Raw genomic sequence first — 22,587 nt, 5'->3', positions numbered from 1 at the left:
CTCTGAAAGAACAGCATTTGTATACTGCTGACAATTCTAATTTACAGGTTCCTGAGCGTGGAACCTGTGACTTACAGAAACTGGGATATCTTAAGAGAAAAGTTAGCAGCAAAGGGTCCCAAGGAGGTATTGCTCCAGTAGGAGACTTATCAGAAATGGGAGATTACACAAGGCAAAAGGCGATCAGGGAGGAGCAGAAAACCAGAATCTGAAAGGGATAAGGCTAGAGCATATGACCAGACGAAAGCAGTTGAAAATTGGGAGCAGGGCGCAAGAGAAATTCACATGCAGGGAGTTAAGGCATATGCAAGCACCCTCTGACCAGCTGGAGACAGACCCTTTGATGGAGCATCTATTAATTAAACAACCTCCCCCACCCTCATAAAATACAAGATGGTAACGGGTCAGAGGAGAAAGAGGGAGCGATGACCTGAAAAAAGGGTATCCATTGTAGGCAAAGAACAGATTACTCAATGGCTAGACGAATGGATAAAAGCGGGGGTAGATGGTCCAGAAAAGGCTAAGGAAGTAATGAATGGCCAAACCCTGCACAATAACACCCTAGTACATTAATAAGCTAGACGAGTGTGGGAACAACAAAGAAAACAATCAGTCCAAACAAGGGTATCGGGCACAACTACCCTTTCACAATCAATATGATGGATAGAAAAAGCGAGGACTTTAAACCAGGGAATTGGGGATTGTGATATTATTAGACTGGCTTTCCCCAGATACCAGCCTCCATAGAGAGCTCATGCCCCCAGTCCCCACTACTCAAACCCCCATGAGTACCAGGGAGTAACGTAGACCTCTGGCATCACCACGTACATGTGCCCTGGAACCGGATGGAAGTATTATCCTTCACTAAAGATTTTCCGGATATCAGACAGAACCCAGAGCAATGGTATAACCAAACAAATAAATTACTATGTACGGGTCCATTAACCTTGGGAGACATTGATCAGCTTTTCTAGTGTGTTCTGCCCGCCAATATCTGGAGCTAGTGTAGAAAACAGGATAGTTATGACCCATCCATACAATGGGCTGCCTTAGAACAATATGAGGTTGCACATCACAGAGATGATAAAGGATACCTGCATGCTGACATACTCGCTTTGCCTGGGATTATTTATAACGAGCCTATACACAAGTGTTTCAAGGCACGACGAGGCAAGGGAGGGGAACAGAGGGAAGACGGACAACGATCTACTAGGCCAGGTGACATTGAGATCACGCAAGTGCAGGGGAAGGGGGAAGGGGCAGTGCAGTACATGGGAACAACAGTAAAAATAACTAGATAAATAAAGCAAAGTAAAAGTGCGGCCAGCTGGTGGCAAGTGCAAGGGTAAGTGCAGGCATCAGGTGTCGAGTGCAGGTAGAGGGCTGTAGGGATACAGAAACAGTCCCCAAGTGCGGGGGATGCCATGGAGGCAGTGCAGGGGTGCAACTGGCAGGGGAAGGGACCTGGGCCCGAGATCAGAGGGTAGCCAGGTGACAAGTGCAGTTTCAGTTTCAGCCAGAAGTTCAGCAGGGGAGAAGAGGAGAGAATGCAGAAGCAAAGAGGAAGCTTTTGAGGTGCTTCCTGAACCGGAGATGGTTCTCCGCAAGTTTCAGGGAGGCAGTCCCAGAGGGAGGCCCTAGCCGAAGGAGGAGATCTACCACAAACTCGTTGTTAGGAGAAGCGACGGACCCTGAGGGAGTTGGAGGCGGATGAGCGAAGTGCTCGAAAAGGAAGATATTTAGAAAGAGAGAGTTGAAGGTATTGAGGCCCCAGAAGGCCTTGTGGACCAGTGCAGATTTCAGTCCTGGAGAGATACAATCCCTGGGCTTGAGGCCAAGGACAAGTCTTGCAGTCCTGTTCTGTATGAGTTGCTGAGGGCGGAGAGTAGAAGCAGGCAGATTTAGAAAGAGGCTGTTGCAGTAGTCCAGCCTAGAGAGAACCAGAGCTCTGGAGACAGTGAGCTTCTAGGGGAAGTAGAGGAAAGGAGGAATACCTCTGAGGAGGTGCAGCTGGTAATGTGACTTCTTAGAGACTTCAGAGACGTGAGGAGAAAAGGAGAGTGTGGAGTCGAAGATGACCCCGAGGTTTTTAGCCTCAGAGGTGGGAGCAGGAAGAGGGCCAAGAGAGGCCCGCCAGAGAGTCACAGGAAAGGAGGGAGCAGGTGTGCCAATGAGAAGAATCTCGGTTTTACTGGCATTAAGGCAGAGATCATTGGCGGCACATCACTCCTGGATAGCAGACAGTCAGATGAGAGAAGAAGTGGCCGAAGGGAGCCTGAAAACGACTTGAGTGTCATCCGCATAGCAATGAAAGTTGGGACAGAGCGCGGCAATGTGATGGGCAAGGAGTGCCAGGTATTGGTAAAACATCCAGGGAGAGAGGTTAGACCCAGGGGGAACACCATAGGTAGAGAGAGATAGAGGAGAGGAAGGACCCAAGTTGGACCTGGGAGGGTCGATGGGCAAGGAAAGCGGTCAGCCCAGCCAGGGCCTGATGGGTGATAACCAGGTTATCACAGAGACGGTTGAGCAGGATGGCATGGTTGAACGTGTCAAAGGAAGAAGAGAGATCAAGTAAGATGAGGACACAGGGGGTGTTGGAATCGAAGTTGGAGAGCAGATCTTCAAGGATGTTCAGGAGAGCAGTTTCCATGCTTCTGGCAGCTCCGAAGCCAGACTGATGGTCATGGAGACAACCAACAGATTCAGTGTGAAGTTTAAACTGGGAGATGGCCAGTTTTTCCAGGAGTTTGCCCAGGAAGGGAGTGATGGAGATTGGGTGATAGTTAGTCGGGCAAGAGGGGTCGGCAGTGGGTTTCTTAAGAAGAGTGTGCACAGGGGAGTGCTTCAGGGGGGAAACGAAGAGGCTGTGGGGAAGGAGTGGTTGCAGAAGTCAGCCAGAGCAGGGGCCAGGGTGTCAATGTGGTCCTTGATGGTTTTGGAGGAGCAGGGGAGAACCTGTTTTGACGAGACCTTCATATATCAGACTTGTCTAGAAACCTCATCTGGGGAGAACAGGGGAAAGGCAGAGAAGGAGGGAGGAGAGGTGGCCGAAGAAGGGCCAGAGGAAGAGCAGGGAGTAGAGTGTCCATGGGGGAGAGGAATAGAGAGGACAGGATGTCCTGAGTTTTAGAGATAAAATGAGAAGCCAGGGCCATGCAAAGGTTGTGCGAGGGGACAGGAGAGGTAGAGACTGCAGCAGGATTGGCCAGCTCCTTGCAGATTTTAAAGAGCTTGGCAGAGTTGTTAAATGCCGCAGAGACGCGGACGTGGATGTGGGCTCTTTTCTCGGTGCGGACAGAGAGCCGAGATTTCCTTTGGAGCAGGTGGCAGGCCTTGCGTTTAAGTGTGGCAAGATCTGAGTCGTACCAGGAGTTGCACTTGGCTTTGGGCTTCAAGCGGATCCTCATGACAGGGGCAAGAACACAGAGTATCAGCTATAGCAGAGTGGAGAAGGGAGAGGGCTGTGTCAGGGTGAGAGACAGGCAATGGGGGAGGGGGCCAGAAAGTGGTGACGAAAGCCTCAACTGACACATGCTTCATAGGGTCGGATAGGGTCGGTAGGTGGCAGTGATGGAGTTGGCTTGGCCAGTGGGGTGGTGAGAGTGAGCTGGGAGGAAAGGAGAAAGTGATCACTCCAGGAGAGAGTAGAGGGATAGAGAAGGGAAGGTCTGTAGGGATCAGAGCATCAAAGGTGTGCCAGAGTGAGTCGGGACAGAGGGGAGGATATAGAGAGAGAGAGAGTCACAGAGGTTGCGAAAGAATCCAGAGGAAGGACAGGAAGCATCCAGGTGGATGTTAAAGTCTCCAAAAGAGAGGAGTTGAGTGGTTGAGACCAAGAGGGAAGAGGAGAGCTCAGCCCACTCGTAGAGTAAGGAGGAGATCTGACTAAGTAGCTGATAGATGGTAGCCGTAGCAAGGGAATGGCTAGGAGAGAGAAAGAGCCTGCAGACAAGGCATTCGAAAGAGGAGTAAGTCTGCATAGGAAATGACAGAGGCAGGAATCCACTCAGGAAAGATCAGGGGCTATACCCCCTCCAGAACAGTTGGACCTGGGCGTGGAGAGGATCTTGTATCCGTCAGGGAGGAGAGTGCCAAAGCTTGTGAAAGAGCTGGCCGTGAACCATGTCTTGGTGAGACTGAGGACATCGAGGTCAAGTTCTTCCAGGAGGTGGCAGATGTCAGTGGTGTGTTCGACAGCTGAGCGAGAGTTAAGAGTGGCAATATGGAGAAGGTTGCCGTCCTTGAAGGACTTCGGGGAGGGTTACAAATCAGAGGGACTCCCTGTGGAGGTGTAGAAGAAGCCCGAGGGGGGGGCAGAAGAAAAAGGAGGAGAGGGCAAGGTAGCTAAGGTGGAGACAGCAGGGGGGCGCAGGGGAGCCGTGGATGGAGGAGAAGGGACAGCATGAGAAGGAAGGAAATTGATGAGGCACGGGAAGCATCTATAAAGGAGGAGAAGATTGGCCCGAGGGCCTTGGACCAAGACGGTACCATTTAGGTAAACATTTATGATGACCTTGGAGGAGTCGAAGGAGGCCAGGAGGGCTTCCCACCGGGTGCCACCATTAATGGGAGAACAGAGGAGAAAGCACGGAGGCCATATGAAGAGTCCATAGGTCTGGTGAGGGAACGGCAAAGAGGATGTCAGTGAGGGTTTGCCTAGAGGAGACACTGGTATAGGTGTCGGCGATAGGGAGGCCTGGGTTGGAGACCAGGATGTCCTTTTTAAACTTCTTCCTTTCAGATTCAGTGAGGAGAGCAGGATAGTCGACAGAGAAGCAGTTAGAAAAGATAGGAGAGGGGAGACCCACCAGGGGGCGCACAGGCGATGGTAGTCTGAGTGCTGTGCTCCCGCTAGGGTTGGCCGTTAACGGACCTGAGCCCCCCCCTTAGTCTCCCCATGCCCCCTTCTCCCCCTGAGAGGAACACACAACGTGACCTGGGAGGCGATAGCCCGGGGTGCCCCTGGACGAAAGATCGAGCTCCAGGACCCCCCCAAAAACCAAAGAATGGAACGCCTCTGGTCCAGGCACGTGCAATCTGGCGGGCAGATCAGAGGAGGAGCCCACCAAGACAGAGTGAGGCGTGAAGCATCCCGCACCTTTGTGAGAATCTCCCCCCCCAACAAAACCGTGCGGTCGCCTGGAAGTAGCAACGGAGGCGAGGGGGAACCCTCGGGACTGCAGCGCAGCCCCAACTAGTCACACAGAGGAACCAGAGCGGACGAGCTCCCAAGGAGCTACGACGGCGTGGAGCCGGGGCCGGTCAGTTGGATCATGGCAGCTGCAAGCTCATAGAGATGGGGGGCTGGAGCAGGAAAGGTTGTACCCCCCGGGGAACCAAACAGAGGGCCCTAATCACCCCGGAAAACCTAATCCAGAGGGGAAGGATCCCACGCAGGAGAAGCGGAGAGGAGAGGCCGAGGTGGAGGGGAGCGCTGCAGAGGAGGTCGGCTGTGTCCCCCGGCAAGCACTAGAGGGCACTCCCTGACCGTGGCACCAGACGGGGACGGAAGTGGAGCCCTCTTCAGCAGATCCGGGCAGCGTTCGCCCTATCTAATCAACACCTTCCCACTCAACATGGCAGAACACACTGAGGCCCCTTCGCCTGAAAACAATACCCCCACCCCTCCAGGCACCCATTAAACAGAGGCCTAAACCTCGAAGCCCGCCGACGGACAAGACCTGGCCGGGAGGACCTCACTAAGCCGAGATAACACACTTTGTAGGGGGGGGGTGTACACCGTTGTGGGTAATCCACCTCAGTAGCAGGGCACCAAGGCAGCAGAGGGGCTAAGAAAGGAGGCAACGCGGCCAGCACTGTCAGCACTAAGGCAGTGGGACTCATTGGCCACCCAAGAAGAAGAGCTGGAAACAACGAAGGCATACCCAGAGGATCCATACTCGGAATCCCCCAGACCAGTGGAAAAGGCAAGGGGGAAGAGACCCCTGGAACCTGGCCCTCTTGGGTGGGCCCAGACTTGGGGCATGTGGCCCAACGCCACAGCCCCTCTGTCGGGTCAAGCCACGTGAGTGGGGCAGACAGGAGTGATACTCCAGAGGAAGGGAGAGGAGGGGCGCCCTCCGCCCCAGGCAAAAGTTTATCAGGAACCCGAAGTGACCCCAGAGCGAGGGTCCCAACTATAACAAGGGGATTGAGGGGAAACTGGGCAGGGCAACCACTCCTCCTCAAGGAAACCAGATACAGCCCTATTCAACTACGGACAAAAAGGTGTAGGCCCCCAGAAGCAGCTGCTGGGGAGTGTGTGATGCTGGAAATGCATTGGAGGGACAGCGCCTCCCTGTCCTTGTCCTGTAGTCCTTTTTAATTTGTGTTCTGTATTGTTTTTTGCCCAGGAGTCCATGTGGGACTCCCGACAGTGCAGCTCTTCCTGTTTTTGGTTTGGTGTACAGACCCTTGGGATACCCTTATGGCACCCATGGATGGGGGTGCAACCCTGTGCCCCTAGTGTATGTTTTTTGGGCACCTGTGTGTGACCCACAGAGCAGGGTATGGGCTGGTGGCAGCTCCATGCTGAATTTGACAGGTGCTCTGAGTATCCTCCATTTTGGGATACCCAGGCCCTGCCAGTGGAATCAGTTGATTCCTGATAGAAAGCAAGAGGCCACAGGGGCCATCTTGTTTCCTATTGCCCGTTACCTTGTTTTCCCAAAGTCCTGGGAAGCCCTGACTCTGTCCCTTCCCCCTGACTGGCTGTTGGGTGGAAGTTCCATATATGGTGTTGTTAGGAAGTCCAGGCAGGACTAGCTGGAGCCGTCCCAGTGACTGTATGTTGTGGGTACACCCTGTGGGTGGGACCTGGGTGAATGGAGTGTGTGACCAATATGCACTTCTTGTTGTGGATGTCTGGTTTCTGGTGTTTGACACAATGACTGAGACAGCCCTACCCAAAACTGGTATGAATGCAGTGTGGAGTGGTGAATGGCTGGGTACTTGTCCCAATACACATAACTTGTTGTGAGTGTCTGGAGAGAAGTGAATGGCCTGAATGCACTATGCACCCGATTGGCTGCCTGCCTGCATGAATGCCCTTCTGACCGACTGGTTGCCTGAGTGTGACACAGCAGAATGAATGGGAGATCAACTAGTATATTTGGGGGCCTCTCATTGCTAGGATTGGTGTTCACAAGCTGAAGAGAAACTGGAGTTGAAACTGAAGCTTAACCTTGAAGGCCTGCTAGAAGAGAAGTCTTGCTGATGCTCTACTTCGTCGATCTGAAAGCTGCTGTGTCTCCAAGGACTGACCGAGAGAGGACCTGGATAGGCGCCCTCTTCCCGAGCTACGAGGGACCATCTTGAACCAGCTGATCTTTACCAAAGCTCCCTGGTAGACAGACCTACGACAAGCTGTCAACCGGAGACGGGGACCGCCACGGAATCCCAAAGAGAAGCGCCCGGACTGTTGTCCATCACCGTCGACGACCGCTGTCGCTGACCGGAGCCGCTGTGCTCCCTTTGCCTAAGTAACTTTTGATCCAAGGACGCTCTCGCCTGCACCGTCGACCGCTTTGTCCCGCCGGAGAAAGTCGAGGCCGCCGACACGCCGAGGAGCATATGCCGGTGGGTTTCCTGCCACCTGACAACCGTAGAGACGCCAGATGACTCGACGCCCTTGCTGGGCCACAGTTCTTCACAATCTCTCTGCAGTCCTGAACTATAGTCATCGAGTTGCCCTGCATGCCTCTTCCTTGCAGGATGCCAAAGCTCTGTCATCGCCTGGCACCGCTAGGAACGAAGCTGCCGCCTCGCCGTCATCGTTCACCCCTTTTTCCTCGTGGGATCTCAACGATCCGTGGCTCCTGCCTTAAAGGCATGGTCTGGTAAAAAATGTTATTTAAAAAATAGATAGGCAACATTAAAAAAAAAATACTAGCATTCTCTTTTTTAAAACTTCCTGCTCTGGTCTCCGGTCCCCGTCCTCCACGTACAGCACTAATGAAGGGAAAGCCACCCAGCGGTAGCTTTTGTTTACTACAGCTGGCTGGCTTTTCCTTCATTAGTGCCGCAAAAGCAAAAGCCAGCACAGGAGGGCATCCATTTCACAAAATGGATGCGCCCATGTGCTTGCTTTTGCGAATTTTGAGCTTGAATAGCTCAAAATTTTACATAGGAAGTTTTAAAAAAGAGCATGCTAGTATTTTTTTTTTATGTTGCCTATCTATTTTTTAAATAAATTTTTTTACCAGACCATGCCTTTAAAGGGAGCCGCTCAAGAAGGATCCATCGACGACCCGACGACAAACTGCTATTCCAGGTACATTGGGGTTGTAGAACTATTTTAGAAGTAAATAAGACTTCTAGAACAATATATGGACTGGGCTTGTGATATATCTTTACTTTACAGGTTGCCCAGGTGGGGGGGAGGGGATCTCCACACAGAACTGTGTTTAACGGTAGAGGCCGGTATTCTGCCAATTGTTCTGACCAACTGCTTTCCTCCTATGTCTATTGTTGGTTATCTTTTATTACGTTATTTGTATGTCATGATGCACTTTAATGAAATCTAACAATAATTGTGGTACCATTAGAATTGTATATATTTGCCATTGTAGATTTTCTGAGCACAAAGTGAGTTATTGTGATTGTATATAACCTTGAACTTAATTATATAAAGACTGTTTTAACTAATACAGTGTGTGGACATTCCTTTGTGGGGGCTTGGGGTCTACCCTATACTTAAGAACCAGCCTGCATCACCTCCTGAGAAGCTAGGCCTGGATTGCTCGTCCATTGCTACCACAATAGAGAATCCTGGCTGGGGTCCTCTGTGCCTCTCCTCTACCATATAGAGAGCAGAAGTACAGACACCCCCCTCCAGTCTTTACAGTGTGCCCGCCTTGGGTACTGCAGTCACACTACAGAGAGGTGCCTCAGGGGGAAGGGATTGAAGTAAGGCGACCCCTGTCATCCCGGGGAGGGGCGGCGGGTGTCCCCCCACTCCCCAGTCGGCAGCCATTCATCTAACAAACCAACCTTAGACGTGACGGAACTTCACGAGTTGGAGGAAAGCCCTCCAGGAGTTCAGATTCTAAGAGGCAACAGGGTGCCAAGACAACCCAGACCCTGAAAACGAGATGGACTAGTCCGAGGATCCCACAAAGGTCTCCACAGCAATGGAAAAGGGTTTCACCATCGTATTGCAAGAAATAAGGGACATGCGATCGGACATAGCTCAAAAACTAGAGAAAATGGACCAAAGGGTGGACAAAGATGAAGATAGGTTACACCAACCAGGGAACAACCAGTCGTCGTCCACCATCTTGGAGGCACATATAGATACGAGATTGGCATCCCTGGGAAAGAAGGACGAGGAAAGGGCCCTGCAAATGGAGGATTTTGACAACAGGGAGAGGAGGAACAACCTCCGGTTCTTTGGCATCCCGGAGGTGGACGGGCATACAGAGGGATATCTGTTGCGTGGTCAGCGACGTGATCCACCTCCTGTTTGGGAATGAGGCGACAAGGGAGCCCACGATAGATAGGATGCACAGGGTGGGGGGTCCCCTGCTCTATCCTAGTGCGCTTCTACCACTACACCGAAAAAATGAAAATCATTGAGGAAGCCAAGAAAGCTCATAACATCACTTATAACGCAAGAATATCGATCTTTCAGGACCGGTCCACTTTCACGTTGGCTAGACAACTGTGACAGCCCTGACCCAATGCTTGCGGGAAAAGGGGGGGTATGGTATCGGTGGGGCTATCCCTTCTCTCTCTCCTTTCGATACATGGGCTAGAGGACACGTCTGGTCACAGAGGACAACATCAGAGGGGCGATCCAAGAATACGTGAACACTTCCGATGACCAGGGAAGGCCCTCTGGGGAGGCAGTTGATGGATCAAGTGAGAAAGGAAATGCGAGAGACAGGAGAAAAATCCCAGGATCCAGAAAATTCAAGAAACTGAACACTCCCCCACCCTCCCGCGACAATGGCCAGGGGGGCTGGATCGGGTGACGGAGGCCCCTCCAGGGCCGGGGAAGCAGATCGGCAATCTGAACTAAGACACAGAGAACTTTCGCAGCGAAGATCAAGTAACTTTTACAAAAATGCAACATCCAAGATATGGGGGGGGGCTCAATGTGCGAGGTCAATAAAAAAATATATATATAAAAAAGAAAATATATTTAAAAAGGGGTCTCGGCCGAGGCAGGCACAATGGTGGTCCAATCAAGCACCAGTAAAGGTCGGCCTTTTGGCTGGGCGCCGGGAGTTGGTGGGGGGGACTTAGGGGGTCGTTCCAGAGGTGTTGGTAGGAGGGAAAGGGGGGGCAGTTGGGGTTAAGCTCCACCGGGGGGAGGTAGGAAAGGGGGAAGGGAGAAGAAGCGAACAAAGTGGAACAGTGGTTTCAAGATTACATCAAAGCCCACAAACTGGGCATAGGCAAGGTGAAAGGTCAGGGGTACCGTCCGGAGACACTCACGAAAGACAATCTTAAGCTTACGAATGGCCGATAGCCTACCGGTCCTGGAGATAGGCTCCCTTAATGTCAGGGGAATGAACTCGCCCACAAAAAGATCCCTACTAGGTAGGGAAATTAGACGGGTCAAGTTAGACCTGCTCTTCCTTCAAGAGACACACTGGGCGAGGAGGAAAGAGCCGAGCTTCCGAGGGAGAGAAGAGGGAAATCATACCTCGTATAGAACAAAAAAAAGGGGGGGGTGGCGGTTATAATGGCCAGTGATCTTGGCTTGAAAACAGAGGCCTCGATTAAAGACCCAGAGGGTCGCTATTTGCTCATCAAAGGAAAGCTCCAGGGCACCCATCTGACAATGGTGGTGGTCTATGGTCCAAATGAAGGGCACGCACTTTTTTGGGATGGGGTAAGGAACAAGCTAAGACACTTTGTGGAAGTCACCCCAATTGTAGGAGGGGACTTCAATATGGTAATGAACCCCTCAAGAGACAGGAAGAGAATGGTATCCCAATCTCTCCCAGCGACGGACAACCCCATGTCTCAGAGTTTCTGCAAAATCAACCACAAGCTAGGCCTTGAAGACACGTGCCCGAGCTCGATAGAGGGTGACCCGCCATACACATACTACTCAAAAATCCATGAGACCTTCTCCAAGATCGACTATATCCTAGTAGATGACACCCTGATAGTCCATGTGAAGGATCACAGGGTGGACCCTGACTCTGGTCCGATCATAATCTAGTGAGAGTTACCTTGATGCGAGGCTGGGGTTGACAACGTAGAGGCAGATGGAAATGTAATGATACCCTGTTGAAGGACCCGGTAATTGTCAAAATGGTGCTAGAAAAGATAATAGAATACTTTGAATTGAATGATAACGGGGAAGTCAGCCCACACATTCTATGGGACGCATTCAAGGTCACTATACGGCAGGTCCTGATAAAAGCAGGGGCACAAAGGAAAAGTGAGAAGGACAGCCAATAAAAGGCACTTCGGGATAAAATAGCAGAACTACAACCGAGACTAGGCTGATCTATCACTAGAGACCAAGATGTTGCCCTAGACCAGTGCAAGACCCAATTAAAGGATCTCCTCATGTCCAAAACAGAAGGGAGCCTCCAATTCCTCAAACAAAAATATGAGAAGGGGGGACAGGGCGGCCAAAATATTGGCATGGAAACTGAGGGAAGCCCAGAAAAATAAAATGGTAAAAGCTACGAAATCTGATGAGGGGAGGTTGGCCTACGACACCCCTAGTACTGGTGGGGCCTTCAAACGGTTCTATGAAAGGTTATATAAATCCAAATTCAAATGGTAATGTTGCCCTAAATGATGAAGGAAAGAATACAACCCAGACAAAAAAAAACACTGTTCCAAAAACAAATCCACGCATACAAGAAGGAAATTCAAAAGGCGAAGAGAAGGCATTATGATGACAGAATCACCAATGCCACCAACACACAAAAAGAAATGTTGAACATCATTAAAGAAATGAGAAACCCACCAGGCTGCGATAATACCCCAAACCACTCAGAGAAACTTTGCAACGACCCGTCGGACCACTTCAAGAAAAAAAATCAATGACATCCGACAAACCATACAAACCATACAAGATCAACCAACCACGAGATACAACCAAAAGGACATACTACAGAAACCTTCTAAATTTATCACTAGCAACAGGAACCGTACCGAGGATCTTCAAATCGGCATAGATCAAGCCACTTCTAAAAAACACAAGTGGCGATGTAGAAGACCTCTCCGATCTCAAACATACCCTACCCGGCAAAACTCCTGGAAACCTACATATATAAACTTACCCAAGAATACATAGAAAGACACCACCTGCTAGACCAAGCTCAAGTCGGTTTCAGACCAGCAAGAGGAACAGAAACAGCATTACTATCCATCTGGGACGACCTAAAAACCAACGCAGACTCAAACACAACCTCAGCCCTTATTCTGCTCAACCTCTCTGCAGCCTTTGACACAGTTGGGCATGACACCCTGACCAAAAGACTAGAAGACATAGGCATAATGGACACGGCACCACTCTGGACTAAATCATTCCTAGCAGACAGACCAGAAACCATATGGATTAAACCCTTCAAATCCACTCCACGAGTTAACGACTGTGGAGTGCCACAATGATCTTCACTGTCACCACTGTACTTCAACATCTACCAGACTCCGGTCATCAAAATCTTCAAAAAATACAACATTACTTGCTACAACTACGCAGATGACACTCAAATCATCTACCAAATCAAAGATTCCAAAGCGGATCATTCAGCTCTAATCGACTGAAAGAAATCTTCAACTGGATGAATGCCAACAACCTGAAAATCAACCCAGCAAAGACAGAAATCATGATCATATCCAAAGACCAAGAGAACGAAACCGCCATCCCATGGCCAACGGAATTGGGAACCGCACCAACACCATCTAAGGTAGTAAAAAATCTGGGAGTCCTGATGGACAATACCCTGACCTTAGAACCCCAAATGCTTTTTCCTCCTCCACATGGCAAGAAAAATACTACCTTTCCTCTCCTTCACACACAAAACACTCACTATCGCCGCCCTCATCATGTCAAGAATCGACTATGCAAACAGCATCTACCACGGAATAGCAGAATACCTTCTGAAGAAACTACAACGGATTCAAAATGCTGCAGCCAGACTACTCCTCAAACTATCCAGAAGAGACCACATCACTCCTGCCCTAAAAACACTACACTGGCTCCCAGTAAAATATTGCATCCCCTTCAAAACCATGTGCATAACGCATAGGGGAAATCAGTGGAGCTGAATTCCTACAAAAAAAAAAAAAGAAAATCTACAAATCAAAGAGGGCCCTCCAATACAGCAATGAAATCCGCCTGAACTAAAACCATACCTTAAGAAAAAACTTGGAGGCACCTCCTTCTACCACTTAGCCGCAAAAACCTGGAACAACATCCCAAAAGAGATAGAAACAATGAAGATCACCACAAATTCAGGAAATTACTAAAAACCTGGCTCTTCAAGACCACAGACTCAACCTGAAAATCGAAACAGGAAAAAAGGATGACGGAACAGGAAAGGACACTAACATCCCTAGAAACGACAGGGAAGCTCCTGCAATGCCAGGCAGGTGACAAAGGATAGACTTAAAACACAGGTAACACCCATTGAGACAGTCAACTATCCCAGCCAATCCCCTCTTCACTCCACCTCAATTGCTACCATGTATCAAAATATCAATAGGATTGTAGAGACACTGGCAATCACCACATTAGTTGAGTGGTGGACATTGGCAGGTGCATTGGCAGAATAAAGGGCAAGTTAGGAGGATGGGGGTGGTTGTGATGGAGGCTGGTTGAGGTGGGGGCCAGATGTGAAAGGGACCTTAGTGCAAGATGGGCCCAGTTCAGGACATAGGAGCTTCAGGAGAGACTTTGCAATCCCAGCGCCTCAATTCAGAATAGATTTGCCAACTAACCAATTCTACTAACAATTTCCACCTCTGCACACACCTCTCAAACTCCAAACCGAACACAGCCACAAACCTACAGCACAACAAACTGCACAAACTTCACTACAACAACAAAACAAAAACACACAGACCACCACAACAGTACACGACGACTACCGGCTCAAAACACAACACCCCAGGCCCAACCAACGGACTCACCGGGCTGTGGCCGTCAACAGCCGCCAGGGGACCACTCCAGTCCAGTGGCGATAGTGCGCGGTACAAATGTCCTTTAACATTAACATGATTGCCTTGGGAAAATTCCAACACCCGGTCTAGCTAGAGATGTCGCAGATAATTTAGAAGCCCCTATAGCGGAGGAGGAGATTGTCCAAGTAATCAAGGCTACGAAGGGAGGCACGACACCGGGGGGAGGATGGGTTCTCAGTAAAATTCTATAAATTGTTCCGCTCTACCCTCGCCCCAAACCTGGCTAGAGTTTTTAATGCGGTTCTCGAGGGAGTGGGGGGGATACTGCCCAAGACAATGATGGGGGCCATTATAGTGGTGTTGCCAAAAGAGGAAAAGGACCCGACTGAATGCTCCTCCTATCGCCCAATATCTTTACTCAATTCAGATGTCAGAATTCTGCCCATGGTGCTCGGTGAAAGGATGGAGGGGATTATACCCTTCTTGGTCCACAGGGATCAAATGGGCTTCATAAGGGGACGCCTGGGGTCGGATAGCATCAGGAAGACCTTAGACCTTATCCACCATGCACAAGAGTTAGACTCAAATGCCAGCTTGCTTTCCCTTGATTCCGAGAAAGCCTTCAACAGAGTGGAATGGAGGTACATGGTGGTCCTCCTTAAGAGAATGGGATTCGGGGAACACATGAGGAAATGGATAGCCTCCCTGTACAGGGCCCCCACAGTGAAGGTACAAGTAAATGGGGAGCTTACAGCTCCTTTTAATCTTACCCGGGTACAAGACAGGGATGAGGTGAGGTCACATCCGGGAATACAAGGGATCTGCAGGGGCCTGGTTGAATTTCAACTCTCCCTGTTCGCAGATGATATCTTGGGCTACCTAGTAGACCTGCACCTCTCGTCAGGCCGAGTACAATAGTTAATTTCACATCCTTACTGTTCATGGCCTGTAGGAATGTCATTGTATTTTCCCTTGTTCCCTCCCTTGCCTTGAAGCACTTTGAAACACACAGTGTATAGGCGCTATATAAATAAACTATCATATCATACATCATAGCACCTGTCGAGCCCCCCCCTTCTCTCCTTAAGAGATACTTTTGGGGTCTTTTCTGGGTTGACAATCAAACCAAAATCAATGTTGCTTCCCCTTCAAGCTCCCGACCCGCTCCTGGATCCTCTGTCCACTTTCTCAAGGGTTAGGGTTGAAATAAACGCAATCCAGTACCTGGGTGTGCTTATCCCTAGGGACCTCTCGGCGCTGGCTCGGGCTAACTACAACCCGGTATTGGCCAATAGCAAGGCTGATCTAAAATGATGGGGCAACATTATTCTGTCATGGTACGGCCGTATGACGGCCGTGAAGTGAAGATAAATGAACGTCCTACCAAGAGTTCTGTATTTATTCACGGCCCGCCCCACGATAGTACCTGAACACACCTTTAAAGATCTCCAGTCAGCAGTGCACAGATTTATCTGGCAGGGCAAGTCCCCGAGGACCAAGAGAGCCATTCTCACCCTACCCATGGAGGTGGGGACTTCTGTTACTATTACAAAGCTGCCCAACCCCAGGTCCTCCTGGAGCACATGAAAGATGATAAGGGGGCGTACTGGTCCTACTTAAAAGACATGGATACGCACCTGCTCAAAGTAAGGGATCTGCTATGGGCCCCACGAAAGGACATCCCAGGTAAATTATTGGATCATCCCACACTAGAGGTTCTGTGGTCCTTGTGGAAGAAGGGAGCAAACACAGAACATCTCTCAACATGGCCCTCTCCAATGATATCACTGTGGGGCCCCGTACTTAGACTGGGAGATCAGGGATTCTGGAATGCACCGAACTGGTCAGAGAAAGGTATGGAAAGAGCGGGCCAAAAGTTCCAGGGAGGAGATTGAGGCCCTGGGCCCAGGCACGATCACAGTGTTTGAGTACCAGAGGCTGAAGGGTCTCCTATGTGACCAGAAATGGGGAGAAAATCTTGAGACCCCTAACCCCCTTTGAGAAAGTCTTAGACTCAGCCAGCTCGAAGAGGGGGATAGATCTAAATTGTACAAAGTAATCAATTTTAACAATCTGGGAGTGAGACAAGGGTTTCTACAGTACTGGGACGATCTAGCGGGGGAGGAACTCACGGAAGAGGTCTGGGGCAAGGTCTTCAGAATAGCTTTCTACTGGAATCTTTTTACAGCTGACATGAAGCATAACTTCAAAGTACTCCAGGGATGGCTGTGGGACCCGCTCAAAATATCTAAGATGTTCCCAGGAGCCGCTCCACGATGCCCGAAGGGGTGCGGCCTCGTGGGCCCACATGTGGTGGCTTTGTCCACAGATACAAGCAGAATGGGAAAATCTGATGGCCGAGGCTACAGAGGAAACACTCGCACAGGACCCCCTGACAATGTTATTGGGCATGCCTCAGAGAGACTCGGAAATATACAGATACCCCAGAATGTGGAAGACTCTGCAACGGGCAGGCAGGGTAGCCCTGGCTCAGAAGTGGAAAAACCCAATGGTCCCCAATAAAGAATAATGGCTGATAAAAGTGAAAAATGTGTTTTTAATGGACAAGTTTACGGCCATGGTGAATGGCGAATCAAGCAGCCCGAGACGGGGCAAGACAGAAAAGGGTAATATACTGAGGGAATTAACAGTGTCACGTGCCATGTAACAAAGCGATGCAGAGACTAGTACAGAGTTGAAGAAAGAGGGGAGAGTCCCCCCCATGTGGAAGGGAAGAATGGGGGAGTCGCCAGGAGACTGGGAGCCTATAATAACAATAACAAGTTCAATAGAGAAAACCGAACACACTAAGAGGACTCATTGCACTGGTATCCCAGGGGTGGGAATGACAGCCCCCTTAAGTGGTAAAGGACTTCCAGTGCCCTGTTCTCCGAAATGATTAGTCTTCCTTCCTACAAGAAACCACTGTTACTGTTTTTAAGGTTCTAGGGAGGTGTGGAGGAGGGGGTAGGGGAATTGTTAGGTTTATCAAGGACAGAATAAGTGTCTTAAAGATTTGTATTAATGATCCTTATTTTGGCCTGTTGAAATGCTAATAAAAATTTTAAGTTTAAAAAAAAAAAGATAGGCGAGACAGAGTGCACCATAGAGTAGGTAGAGAGAAGAGGACGGGGAGAAGGGGAGGGGAGAAAAGAGAATTGGTTGGGAGGCACTACCAACAATAGTTCGAGTTTACTATAGGTAAATTTACCCAAAGGGTCTTAGGAACTCTGTGTCATTCAAGTATATAATATTTCAGGTGCAGCAGGGAAAAGCTCGAGGCCACTCGAGATTCAAAATACTGAAGAACAAGACATGCACCGACAGTTGCCGGCCGGTAACCCTGTGCTGCACTCCTCACGGGAACTAGTCCCAAGTAGTAATTCTGCCTTGCAGAGACTAAAGACTCCCTCGCGGGAATATTTGTTCGACAAGGCTCAGTTTTCACCAGTCTTCAGAATGGTGTGATTGGCTTGATCTGATGTTCAAATAGTCAACCGGGTACATTCGGCCCTGTCTAGCTGCGAGTCTCCAACCAAGAATGAATCCGGCTGAGAACAAACAGGTGTAAGGCAGACCCGATTGTTATTACATCATATCGCCAGCAGATTTGATAGATTTAATTTACACCACACCAATAATTAGATGTGTGTAAAAGAACTAATTTAATTGACAGATTTAGTTCATACAAGTCAGTTTGTAATTCAAAAACAAAGGACAGCATTTCAATTGAGCTAAAAGAATGCTCTAAAACAAACCGTGTGCGATAAAGTACAAAAGTAAAGTACACTTCATCTCAGTATAACATGATAGAGTAATTCATATACATGACAGTTGTCAAATTTGTATTTCACTGCTTCTCAGCCTTTACATTCACTCTGCTCAGAAGTTTTTCTAAAGACACTCCTATTGAGTAATCAGTGCCAACACATTTCGGATTATTGGAAATCCATCTTCAGGGCAGGACATGTTTTGGTTTCAACAAAATTCGATAGGGATTCCTACAAAGTATAAGGATACACTCATTAGATGTATATAAAGTTTGGAGGAACTCGATAGGTAACTCTCCAAAAATGGAGATAGACTGACCTGCTTGCTTTCCTTGGTAAGCAGAGATAATTCATGGCCACCCGGTCAAAAGAACCAAATGTCTCGCCGGGTGCAATGGCTGTATCGGGCTGTGGCTCCGACAATGCGCAACTGGAGGTTTGGAGAAAAAGGAAAGGGGGGTTATATTAGATCGTATGTTCTCAAGCCAGATAGGCTGTAATCAACATAAGCTTCGGAGTGGGCTGTTGGCCCCTATTCTCGGATCAGTGCTAATTGCATAATTCAACGATCATGATCAGTAATCGCCTGCATTTACTTGAAACTTACTTGGAAGGGAATTGCCCACGGGACGCCGAACGAAGCCGCCCGTCACAAGGACGTGCTGCACTGCTCTCCCAAGCAAAGTAGGTTGCCATGGGAGCAGCCGCGCACGCGCGTCCCCGCGCGGGGTGCCATCTTCGTAGGGGACATTGTATCATGGGCGTGATCGTAATACGTAAAACAATCGTGTCTATATTAGATCCTTTAATATGGCTCGACTAGGTGTCTATTCTGAAACGATCACGTTGGTCCAACCACACACTGTGTGTAGCGACTAAACTCCTAAGGCATATACTGAGGGCAGACGCGGTGCTGCGCGTGCGTGCCATAGCTACTGTTGCTAGGGACGCGCACGGAGCATGCGCCGCATTGCCGTTCTCGTGTAGTGTATCCACATCCCTTCCCAGATCAGCGTGCCAGTGAGACTGGCTTAATAACCAATAACACCATCTAGTATAATGAGTCAATTCGGTCAGGTACGCCGGGTCTAGTAAAATAACTCAGAGAGGAGGTATAGTTGGATTAAGAGTGGCAGGCGGAGGGGCAAAATTGCAGTCAAAGACTGCTTAGTGCCCCTACCCCCCGCTTGATTACAGAAGAGTGACAGTCTTCACAGGTGGGTCGATGCTCAGGCACCCGCCTGCATCGTACCCTCATAGACTGTCAAACAAGTTGTCAACTGGTTGTCAACAATAATCAGGATGGTTATTTTCTTAAAACTATACTCTCCATTGCACCTTGAGTGATATACTTTGTAGCAATCAGTATTCCAATCTGCTAGAGGATTCAATTGGTCACCCTGCCGGTTTTGCCGTTCACATTCTTGAATGAGTGATACAGTTGCTGAAGACTCATATTACATCGCCATACCACAGGTCCATCATGTTACAGAGTTATTCAATGAAACTCCTGGTACCGACCAGTTCACAATCTGCAGGACCACAGCCAGAATCAAAACATTGAGTTGTATGTGTAGGGGTCAAAATGAAAGCCCTGCATACTTATTGTTGCTTAGATGTAAATTCATAGTAGTACGCACTCTTGTCCAGATGTATGATATCTAAACAAACTGCATTACTCAGTTAAAAACACTATTAAAAGCACAAACACTGGATCAACATGGAATGCATTAGAGAAAACGCATTAGATTAAATTCACAATTCATGCCCCTTGGGCTGAGTCAATCCAACTAATCTCCCTCTGGAGTAGTCTCTTTTGTACATCTCCCCCTCTCGGACCCAGTTTGACTTGTTCTAAAATCATACACTTCAATCGGACAATAGAATGTCTCGCTTCCACAAAGTGCATTGCCACAGGTGATCTCAGGCTTTTGGTCCGGATGTTGGATTTATGCCCAGTCCAGCGCGAGGGGAGAACACTAGGGAAGGACGCAGGAAGGGGCCGAAACAGAGACGAGACAGTAGTAGACAACTGGACAAGACAGGCACTCAGACAATGGTAGAAGTTTGCTAGAAACACACCCAAATTCCAGAGTCCTGTATAACGGGGAAAAGGCCTCGCTATCACAATGCAATTTTAAATACTTTCACAGTGCAATTTTTATTTTTTTTTATTTTTTTTTAAACCCAGAACTAAAAAGAATAGAGCAAATAGTTCCCAGAAAACAGATGAATTGGGATAGACTAACTTCCTGAAGGCAGTAAGCTGAATCAGTAGAAAAATATTTCACTAGGAAGGAGGCGGCATTATCTCCATATAATGTTATGGATTTGACAACTGTGGAAGGACAGAAAGCGTTCTGTTCTCATTTTGCAGAAGGATTACTTCCACACCTTAGAAACGACATACAAACATACAAGTGCACCTGGCCCACCCTGACTACTGCTCAGATTCTCACTTTGGCCAGATTTTGTGCAAACAAGCATCTTAAGGAGAAAGGGGAAAAGGAAAGAAAATGTAAGGAGTTAAAGACAAGGGCATTAAAGGAACGAGCATTTCCTGAAAGAGGAAGAGGAATGTTTAGGGGAAGAGGAATGTACAGAGCGAGGGGGTAAGTGTGCCACCCGCAGACAGGGAAGGAATAGTGGACAATGGGTGTCATTATTGCAAAAGCCCGGACCATTGGATTCGGGAATGCCCACTCAGACGAAGAGGGAGAGGTAGGTTGATGGAACAAGGAGTAGCTCAAGGAAGTGTAGTATTGCCTAATGAGGATACAACGAATGGTCAAAGACAGGGGCAGTTTATTATTTTGATCTTAGACAAGCCAGCAATATTCTGCATGAGCCTATTATGAAGATGAACCATTTCCTGAAGATTATAGAACATAGGGGTGCCCAGGAGAGGGGAAAGGAAGGGTTCAAATACCAGTGGATTATGCAGGCCTAATTATGCATAGATGAGAAGAGGACTTTGTTAGATAAATGAGCGACTAAGAATTCCATTTCTCATAAGTTGGTGCCTTCAATACCCATCTCTGGGAAAATTAACACCTCAGTAAGATTCTCAAATGACCCAGTCCGATGTCCAGTGTCAGAGCCCATACGGTTCCAAATTGGACCCATTTCCTGCATGGCTCTGTAACAGATAAATGCGCTTTAAATCTTCAGGCAACTGATTTGCTGAAACATCTGTGTGTTAAAGGTGCCAATTCAGAACCAGGACGCACCCAACAACTGCGCGAGTAAAGAGGAGGGGCGGGGGGCAGCTACTTGTAAATGATACAGGTATTTTAAGCCACAGACACCCCGGTGAAGCCTTTGTACAGGAACAGTAGGGGCTAATGATGAATTTGGGTGTATACACAGTCCAAGATACTGTCCTGTGATTAGCTAAAGAAGGGGGAAGGATAAAAAAACAGTGCCATCACAGAGACATGTTGTGGGGAAATCCCTCGGGGCAGGTTGAACCGGGGAAACCTCGATCTATAATTATAAGGCCGTCAGCCAAACTAGCCGCCCTGCACAGCAGCGGGGAGGCTGGCTCTGTACCATTGTGCCGGTCACATGATAGCCTATGCCCATCAGCAGGCGGCTGTGGGAAGGGAACACTGGTCGGAGTGGCCTTTCCTGGGAGAACCAATCAGACAGTAAGTTCTTGAGCTCTGGGGAAGTTAACCTCCAAAGTATCTACCACAGAGTCTGCAAAGGTCATTATCCAACCAATGACAGTGTATTCATGTTCCGACGGTCAGCACAAATGTTACTTTAGTAATAAATTCTTCTGGGGTGGGGCCTGAAAAAATGTGGTACCACATAGGGGATGTATTGTAATGGGAAACGGTTAAATTGTTTGCTTCAATTACCCTTCACTAATCAACATAAACTTCGAGATGGTGATGTCCACAAACCAATGATATCCCCGGGAAACAGAAAAAGTGAAATCTCCAACTTGCAAGTGTCTGTCCATTGTATTTCTTGATACAAAACTACAGTTGGTATTTCATTCAGATGTCAGCCTCTCGAGCAGAGCCTATCCACTGCTGTTTGATTTGTGCTCACTGTGAGAAACCAGAAGGTGTCTCACCCGCTAGTCCCTGTGGAGCTCTCTCTCAGGTGGCCAGGGCACGGCCATCGCCTTTGGATTCAGACCCTGGGAGTGGACCAGTGCAGGAGATCACCTGGGTGATGGGCCTTCGGTGAGTGGGACACCAGATGGCAAGAGGTGTATCCGTCCCCCCTTAAAAACTTTACCCCCATCCTACCTAGTAGGATACATTGGACCCTTGCCCCCTCCCCCTTTCACTTCTCATGGACAGCCCGCTCTGGGAGAAAACAGACTCACAACAGAGCAGTGTACATGAAATGTCCCGCTACTATGGACAGGCAAAGTCAGGCAATTACTCACAATCACTCACACCTGACTTCCATTAAACTTCCCCACACGGATAAAAGGCGTGAGCACACACTGCGCGAGGCAAACCACACGAAGGTAAAGCAGTTTCGAATCGGCAGCTGAACGAAGGGAGAAAGACAGCAAACCCAGAAGGGTTCGTAAGAAGGGAAATTCCCTTGACTTTTAAGCAAGATGCCGTTACTATCAATAAACCTTTAAAGCAGAAAGCGTAAGGCCAGGAAACCAGTCTGAAGAATCCTGCATTGTGTGTTGAAGATAACAAGGGCCCTCCCTTGTAACTGACCAAGGCTGAGAGGA

At 48.9% G+C, this 22,587-nt stretch overlaps 1 protein-coding gene across 5 annotated transcripts in view; it reads right to left on the bottom strand.

Moving 5' to 3' along the window:
• ARL14EP (ARF like GTPase 14 effector protein) overlaps positions 1–22,587 on the bottom strand; it is a 153,150-nt gene that overhangs the window by 94,412 nt on the left and 36,151 nt on the right. For 2 of the 5 annotated variants that reach the window (XM_069623530.1, XM_069623532.1), the window contains exon 2: positions 18,193–18,303. The exons of the other annotated variants lie outside the window; for them this stretch is intronic. The gene's annotated coding sequence lies outside the window, so the exon portion shown is untranslated. The remainder of the gene's footprint in view (positions 1–18,192; positions 18,304–22,587) is intronic. 5 annotated transcript variants of the gene reach the window in all.

The sequence above is a fragment of the Ambystoma mexicanum genome, chromosome 11 (genome assembly GCF_040938575.1).
Source record: "Ambystoma mexicanum isolate Mex_15411 chromosome 11, UKY_AmexF1_1, whole genome shotgun sequence".
Classification (NCBI taxonomy): domain Eukaryota; kingdom Metazoa; phylum Chordata; class Amphibia; order Caudata; family Ambystomatidae; genus Ambystoma; species Ambystoma mexicanum.
The sequence above is the reverse complement of the archived record's forward strand: the minus strand, read 5'-3'. Positions and strand labels throughout refer to the sequence as shown.